We start from the raw sequence: 8248 nt of genomic DNA, 5'->3' as shown, positions 1-8248 counted from the left end.
TTTTGCTTTTCTTTCTTCTTTCTTTCTTTTTTTCAGCCTCAGCATTGAAACATTATGAACAAACACAAGTGAAAAACAAACACAGTAACTCTACCTAGTTCATTCAGGGGCAGTTAGTGTTTGTAAGCATTCAGTCATAGCATTCAAACATTCTGACAGTAAACAGCATACTGGCTAAAAGTACAGAGAGCAAGTCTTCAAAGGATTTTCCAGTGACCAACATCAGCCCCTTCTAATGCAGTCTCCTCTTCCATAGTAAATGTCTCTGCTTAATGGGGTCTCATTTGGTGTTCCACCCTTTTTTATTCTTTTAACTTTGTAGGAAACTCTGCTTTAGAATAGATGCTCTCTGCATGTTTCCATTGTTAAGACTAGACACTAGTGAGATGGCTTAGGAAAATGCTGCCTCCACCCCTTTTTCAGTTAAGAAAGGCTGTCATGAGTACCTACTTTTGTTTAGGATTTGAAATTATTAGTTTTAAATCAGAATTAATATTTGGCACCAAGCAGTAAGCATTCATAGTTCAAAAGTAATCTGCCTCAGGAAAACACTAAATGGTAAAATAATGCATGCTCTGCCCTGTGTGCTATCCAGTGCATCTAATGAATGGGTCTCAGGGTTGGATTCCATGGTGGAAGTGGTGGGTCTTTCACAGACCACCCTGTGCTCATGCCTTGTTTTCTGTACTGTGTTCAATTCCTACACATGGGTGTCACTTTTGAAAATGAGTTGTGAGGTTTTCATTGTATGCATTTATTTGCTCTGTGTGCATGTGTGCACGGGTTATGTGCATTTGTGGCTGTGCAAGATGTGGCTTGCATATGGAAGTCAAAGGACAACTTGAGCAGGTCAGTTCTCTCCTTCCACCATGTTGGCTTTGGGGGATGGGACACTGTGGCTTTTTCACTGAGACGTCTTTGCCAGCCCCATGGGTGTTATTTTTGAAGCCAGCTTCATTGATTAGTAGATGTTGTGGAGCCACAGAGGCATATCTGTGAAGTATTCAGTTGGATGGGTCTTTTCTAGCAATTTCCATTTTTTTTTTTAACGAGAAAAATCGAAGTTATTTTCAATGCATAAGCCAACTCTGAACAGCACCCACTAGAATTAGTAAAGCAACATTTCATCAGAAAATCACCTGCAAAATTTAGAGCACAATTTACAATTACTAATTGGTGTGTTAAATGGATGCATTCAGAAAGTAGCAAGGGGATGAGTCAATACTTCCAAAAGAACCTTAATTTCAGGATTTCCTGAGTGAGTGCTCCAAATTACCAGCCTACCTCCCCATTAGTGCCCGGGTTAGAGAAGTCAGCTCACCCAGACGTTTGTTGTGTGCATAATTTCAAAATGAATAAATACTACTTTGGAAATCACTCTGATTCATTTTGCCAAAAGCAACACCCTTTCTGGGCACACAGCCACTAGATATTCACCCTACTTTCTTTGTGACTGTGAAACCCTGAAACATTGTTTGCAGATCTATCAAAGGACTCATCCAGTCAGAGGATGATCAGGGAGAATGTGCCCGCTATTAAAATGTAGAAAGGTGAGATCGAAATAGCAATGACATACAGCTTTTATCTCTACATGCTGCACATAGCTTTTTGCTCTTTGCACTAAGGGTAGTATCCTATCACGGCTCAGTGCTCTGCCATGGGGAACACTCCTCTTCTTACCATCTCTCAGTTATCCATGAATGTGTTTGTAAAGCAGCTGCTGTCCATTTTCAGCTTATATGCACCCACTGGGCCAACTCATCCATATACAGACCTTGAACTTGAGCTAGCAGGTGTAATTTGTAAACTACAGTGAGTGGCACTGGGTGGAGGGGCAGGGGGCTCTGACCCTGTTCTGATTTTATCCTAGATGTTCCATCTTCATCTTATGATGGGAGGTCCAACAGACTGTACTTTGTAACAGGAATTTCTGAACAGTGCTTAGTATACCACAGTTAAATACCCAATAGTGTCCTGGGACTTGGTCAAGGGATGTCACTATCTGCTGAGGGTGGTTTTCTAGAACCGAATCAGCCTGGATTGAGATTCACCTCTGGAGCTTGTAAGAGGGCCCAGTGCCTCTCCTTTTCCATTCTGATATAGTTTAAATAAAAAAAAAATTCCCCTAAATCCTCATGTGCTCAGGGCTTGGTCCCTAACGCCGCATGTTCAAAGATGGTACTTTGGGCTGGCTATCGAGTCCTGAGGGTTCTGACTTAATCAGTGGATTAATCTTTGATTGGTTCTTAATTGAATGGCACCATTGGGAGGAGGTAGAAACTGTTGAAGATGGGACTTAACTGGAGTAAGAAGGTCACGAGGCCTACCTTGGGGACACATCTTTGTCTTGACCCCAGCTAGGGATTCTCCTAGTATATACCTCACCAATTAGCTCCTCAAAAATTTACTGCTTTGGAGATATAGCCTAGTTGGGTCCCCAGACACCACAAGGACCCAGATATAGCAGTGCTCATTTGGAAACTCAATATCAAGGAAGCATAGACAAGTAGATTCCTGGGCTCACAGGCCAGCCAGTTTAGCCTAATAGGCAAGTTCAGGCCAATAAAAGGTTATTTCTCAAATCAAGGTAGATGGCATTCAAGGAACAACATCTGAGGTCCAATGAGCTCTACACACACACACACATGCAAATTTGTCTCAGAGATGTTTGGACTGTTTCTCTCCCAATTCCCAGTCTTCTGACCTGCCTGCTCAGCACGATGCTGATACGGCAGTGTCTGTGATTTGTGGCTGCCTGGACCTGTTTGGACTATATTATGACAGAGCAGGATCAACATAGCCCCAAGGAGAGTCTGTAAATGAGTTTTCATCTTGCATGAACATGAAGTTTTCTGATCTTTATCCTAATTGAAATGGAAAAGCATCCATTTTATAGACCGATGACTCTGCCCAGTGGATCTGAGGCCTCATTTGCTGGCCTTTGCTGGAACACCATGATTGGCATAGCAGCCATAAAGGGAGCTAGGACTCAGTAGGGTTGGTGATATATGAAGTTATCACCCTGGATCTATACACTTTCTATAGAGGAAAAACTGCCAACTTACAAATATCTATGGATCAACACCCCTGCACTTTCTAGAATACCAGTCTGCCATCAGATGCCCTTGGCACCTGAGAATTCTATCTGACATTCCTTGTTATAAAAGTTTCCTCTGTAGGCCAAAGGAGCACTATAGGGCTATTGCAAGTGTGAAATGTGTTAATTCCAATGATGCCCTGAGGAACTGAGACATGACAGGAGCAGGTTACTAGCTACAGCTGGTATTAAGCCAGGACTCCCTTATCAGTTTCCTAGTCTCCCTGACCCCTCTCCAGCAAGAGCCCATAAGGACAAGGCAGTGTCTTCCAGACACTGCAGCCAATCACTTTTCAGAATGTCTATGTCTGCTTTGTCACTTGCTCAACATGTGACAGCACTGCTGAAAACGCTGGAGGTCACTTTGGAAAACTCTCAAAGGGTCAGTTTGGATTCAGCTACCACTCATAGCAAAGTGCCTGAGAATCAACTCATGCTTGCAGCAGGGGCAGCAAGAACAGGAAGAGGAGGAACAGGAGGAGTAGCAGGAGCAGGAGGAGTAGCAGGAGCAGGAGGAGTAGCAGGAGCAGCAAGAATAGCAGAAACAGCAGAAGCAGCAGGAGCAGAAGAAGCAGAAGGAGCAGCAGAAACAGCAGGAACAGCAGAAACAGCAGGAGCAGCAGAAGCAGCAGGGTGATTTGCAAGGATGCTCCCTCTTCTTTCTTCTTTCTAAACCATGGGCCCTAAACAGGATGGTTAGCTGACTTTTGTCAGCAAACCATAGCCCGGCCCACCCAGTGTTCCATTTTGGTAAATAAAAATTTATTTTGGCATAACTCTCCTTGTTCATTCTTTCTTTTCCTTCTCTTTCCACATGCTAGTCAGAACCTAGACATGTGACTTACCATTTCTGCCAAGCTTGGTTTTCATTTGTTTGCTTTGAGACAAGGTTCCAAAAGTCCAGGCTTTGAACTCACAATGTAGGTGAAGATGACCTTTAACTCCTGATAGCCCTGATTCTAGGTCCCAAGTGCAGGGATTGTAGGCATGTACCATCATGGCATTATGGAGTTCTAGGGGGTGGAACCAGGGTTTCATGCATGCTTGGCAGGCATTCTACCCATGGAGCTACATCCTCAGCATACTCCTGATATCTAATTGTATTACTCTAGATCACCAGACTATCAAGACAGGTTAAATAGGGGAAGGTTTTTATAAAAGAAATTGTATGTGAGCAAAGAATTATAGATGAGTCTAGGAGAATGGGGGAAGACATCAAATTTGATGGCAAATGTGAACCCAAGTAAAAGAGACCAAGGGAAGGCTGGGTAACACCTTATTAGCCTGACAAGCTGTCCAAGAAGGCTCCAATGGCTGGTATATGTCTTGATTTTTTAATCTTAGTTTGGTCAGAAAAGGAGTTCTCTGTGTCTAAGAAGTATGATTTAGGACTGCCTTGCCTACCCCATCGATGCAAACACTCTAGCCATACATTAGGAACTGGAGAGTATCTTAGAGGACAGGGGATGGGCTTCTGGACATGAAGCAGTGGCTTTCAGAGCTGTATCTGGACCTTGTGTCCATCCTGCCTTGTGCTCCCCATCCTGCCCCACTGTGGTGCGTGCAAGGAACAATTTTGTGGTTGCCAGTGGAGTCAATGAAATTTCAACCAACAGAAGTTCTCTCTCTGTCTCTCTCTCTTTGTGTATCTCTCTGTCTTTTTCTATCTCTTTTCTCTCTGCCTTTCCTTGTCTTGGTCTCTCTGTCTCTCTCTGTGTCTCTGTCTCTCTCTCTCTCTTTCTCTCTCTCTCCTCTTACAAAATTAACACATTAGGACTGGAGGAATGGTCCAATGGTTAAAATTATGTCACTCATACAGAGAACCCAAATTTAATTTCCAACTTCAACACAAGGCAGCCCACAAGCACATATAACTCCAGTTCCAGGATATCCAATACCCTCTTCTATCCAACTTGGACAGAAGATTCATGAACACAGACATAAATAAAAAAAAGATAAAAAAATAACAACCAAACAGAAGAATTTGACAAGTTGATATTAAAATGTTTACTGTATTATGAAATACTTAAATTCCTATAACAATTTGGTAAAAGAACGAAGTTGGAAGGCGGGGACGACCCAGGCTGTCAGGGATCACTGTTATTAGAGCATCACATTAAGTATAAATTGGTAAGGTCAGCTTGCCAACCTGCAGCACAAGTACAGATCCATGCTTATTGTGCCTTGGGTTTTACAAGAGGCGTAAAGCTTGCTTAAGGGATGGAACATCCTTCTTCCAACAAATCCATTAGGACAGCTACATGCTGCCACACAAAAGCTTTGGCCCTCTCCTCACATTATACATCAAAGGAGCTCAAACAGGTCATAGATGTAAATGAAAGCCAAACCTAGGAAATGCTTAGATGAAAACATGAGACCATCTTTTTAAACATGAATTGACAAAGATTTCTTAAGACAAAAAAAAAATTATAAACTATAGAAAAACAGTTGGGTAAATTAGACTGTATACAAAGCTGAAGATGTTTGCTGTTGAAATACATTGGTATGACAGGGCAAAGTCCTCCAGGACAGAAACCAGGAGGAATGTTTGCATAACCTATATGGGTAGCATTGAAAGAGGCTGGTCGTAGTGGCACATAATGGTAAGATATGCTGAAGAGCCAGACACAGGATGATCATGAGACTGTCAAAGAGCTCATGCAAATCAGATGGGAGAAGATGTGTTATCTATGTTTTAATGGAGAAAGATTTTAACAAGATACTTCACCAAAGAAGATACATGAGTACCAAATAACAGGAACACATGCCCAGATGATGAACCAGGGCAATGTAGTATTATTCCAGGGAATGACCACACACACCAGAACATTCTCTCATTCAGTTGGCCACAGCACCAAGTGATACAAGGACTTGAGAGGGTAGAGTACCATACCTTGTTGAGGAAAGCAAAATGCCACAATGATTTTGGAAAACAACTTCACAGTTTCTCCAAAAGTTTAAAATAGAGATGCTGTGGATTCAGGGGGGCTTCCTTCAGCTTCCACATTTCCTTAAGAAAAAAAAAGGGAAAAGATTCACATATAAACTTGTAAACTAATGTTTGTGGCAGCTTTATTTGTAATAGTCCCAAATTAGAAGCAACCTAGATTTTTGATATCTATAGGGTCACATGACAGAATTACTACTATATAACTGGTGGGAGAAACTACTGCTGAGCCCAACCACACAGACAAACCTCAAAAGGATTTAATCTAAGTGATTGAGGCTAGACAGAAATGACCTAGTGAGCCTATGAAACCCCAGAAAAGGAGTAAGGTAGGAGGGGACTTTTTCAAAGGGATAAGTATAGTCTGGATATCCTGAGGTGGCGGGAGTTAAATGACTTCATCTAACATAGTTACCTAAACTCCTGGAATTTAGCTGAACATGGTTATACAGGCCTAGCCTTCCAGTTACTCAGAAAGTTGAGGCTGGAGGATTGGGAATTCAAGCCCTCTAATTGGATTTCGGAGTGAGTTCAAGAACAGCCTGGACAGCTTGGTGAGACTGTGTTTCAAAATAAAAAGCAGAGCCAGGCAGTGGTGGCGCACGCCTTTAATCCCAGCACTTGGGAGGCAGAGGCAGGTGGATTTCTGAGTTCGAGGCCAGCCTGGTCTACAGAGTGAGTTTCAGGACAGCCAGGGCTACACAGAGAAACCCTGTCTCGAAAAACCAAACCAAACTAAAACAAAACAAAACAAAAATAAAAACAAACAAACAAACAAAACAAAAACCAAACACAAAATAAAAAGCAGAAATATGCCATGGGATGTGGCTCAGTGTCAGCCTTTGCTTAGCATATAGAGAGCTTTAGGCCCAATCTCCTGGCACTGCTGGGAAAAAAGATAAACCTCATTGAGTTTTACATGTATAATTGCTGACTTATATTGCCTATGAATCAAAGGAGCTGATTTTTAAAAAGCAAGAGAAAGTAAAACAACTTCAGGGACATGAAATGAAACTTGGAATGAGATTAATAAAAATTGACCCTTAGTTAATGGTCCACACATTCAGTTCTCAAGCTTCTAATGGCTAGCGTGAAAATGGAACTCTAGTCATTTGCCAAGTTTATTGTTCTTGATCCCAAGACACTCACTCCCTCTGTGTAAGACTCAGTAGAGACTCGTACTGATGCTCACATTGTTAAAGGTCAATGAAGGAAGCGACTTTTGGGGACAGCTTTTGAAATGCTCTGTATGCAGGCCTTTACTTTCTGAGCTGTCTTAGTCTGATTACATTTGGACTATCTGGAGACACAGAGCATATGCAGCCCCCAAGATTTTTTTCCTAAGCACAGTGCTTTGCTACATTGAAAATGAACTCAAGGTTATGTGTTTTGAGCACAAGGAGATATGTGCTACTGAATGTTACAGATGACAGAGACCCTAGAGGCAGAACTTTTCTATTTAGAAATATGAACCACTCTAAGAAGGTGGCTATGAAGACTGGTCAGTGATAAAGTGCTTGCCACGCCAACATGAGAACTTGGGTTTGACCTCCAAGCATGCTGTCTTGTACCTGTAAGCCCAGATGGAGAAGTGGAGATACATGTATCTCCAGGGCTCTCTGGCCTGCCAGTCTAGACTACTCAGTGAACTCCAGGCCAATGAGAGACCCCCATCTCAAGAAATACGATGGTAGCACCTGATGAGCAACACTTGAGATTGACTCTGGCCTCCTTAGACATGCATCTACAAGCATTTGCCTTCCCCCTACCCCACCCCCACTCCACCTCCAAAAAAGAACTCTAAAAAGGGACCACTCTTCTGGTTTTGCCTTTCAGAATCTTTCTCCCATTGTATTTTTAAAGGAAGCATAAAAGAGTTAATGACTTTTAGCTGTCACCTTCTTTTGCAGCCTTTTGGAAACGATGGAGCCTTGACTAGATGTACCCTTTTTGGAGATCCACGTGTTCTGAGCACTAAGATATGTCAACACAACTCTCTTAAAGATGGTGATAACTTTTAAGGTCAATAATTCATAGCTTAAAGTGCATCAATATTTTATTAAACTTGCTGGTCTGTCTATAATTGTATGTTTACCCCCATTTCAATGTATGTTAACCATCTGTATTTGACATCTTTTTTTTTTTTCAGCATAATTCTCTTGACAAACGATTTGTTTGCTTCCCCCCATATCTTATTGGCTTGG

General features: G+C 42.1%; 1 long non-coding RNA gene across 1 annotated transcript in view; it reads left to right on the top strand.

Moving 5' to 3' along the window:
- LOC116068200 overlaps nt 1–8032 on the top strand; it is a 119080-nt gene extending 111048 nt beyond the window's left edge. The window contains exon 8 of the long non-coding RNA XR_004109492.1: nt 7955–8032. This is a non-coding gene — a long non-coding RNA (uncharacterized LOC116068200). The remainder of the gene's footprint in view (nt 1–7954) is intronic.
- The last annotated feature ends 216 nt before the right edge of the window (nt 8033–8248 follow it).

This window comes from Mastomys coucha, unplaced genomic scaffold (genome assembly GCF_008632895.1).
Source record: "Mastomys coucha isolate ucsf_1 unplaced genomic scaffold, UCSF_Mcou_1 pScaffold22, whole genome shotgun sequence".
Classification (NCBI taxonomy): Eukaryota; Metazoa; Chordata; class Mammalia; order Rodentia; family Muridae; genus Mastomys; species Mastomys coucha.
Note: the sequence above shows the minus strand (reverse complement) of the source record. Positions and strands in the feature narration are given on the sequence as shown.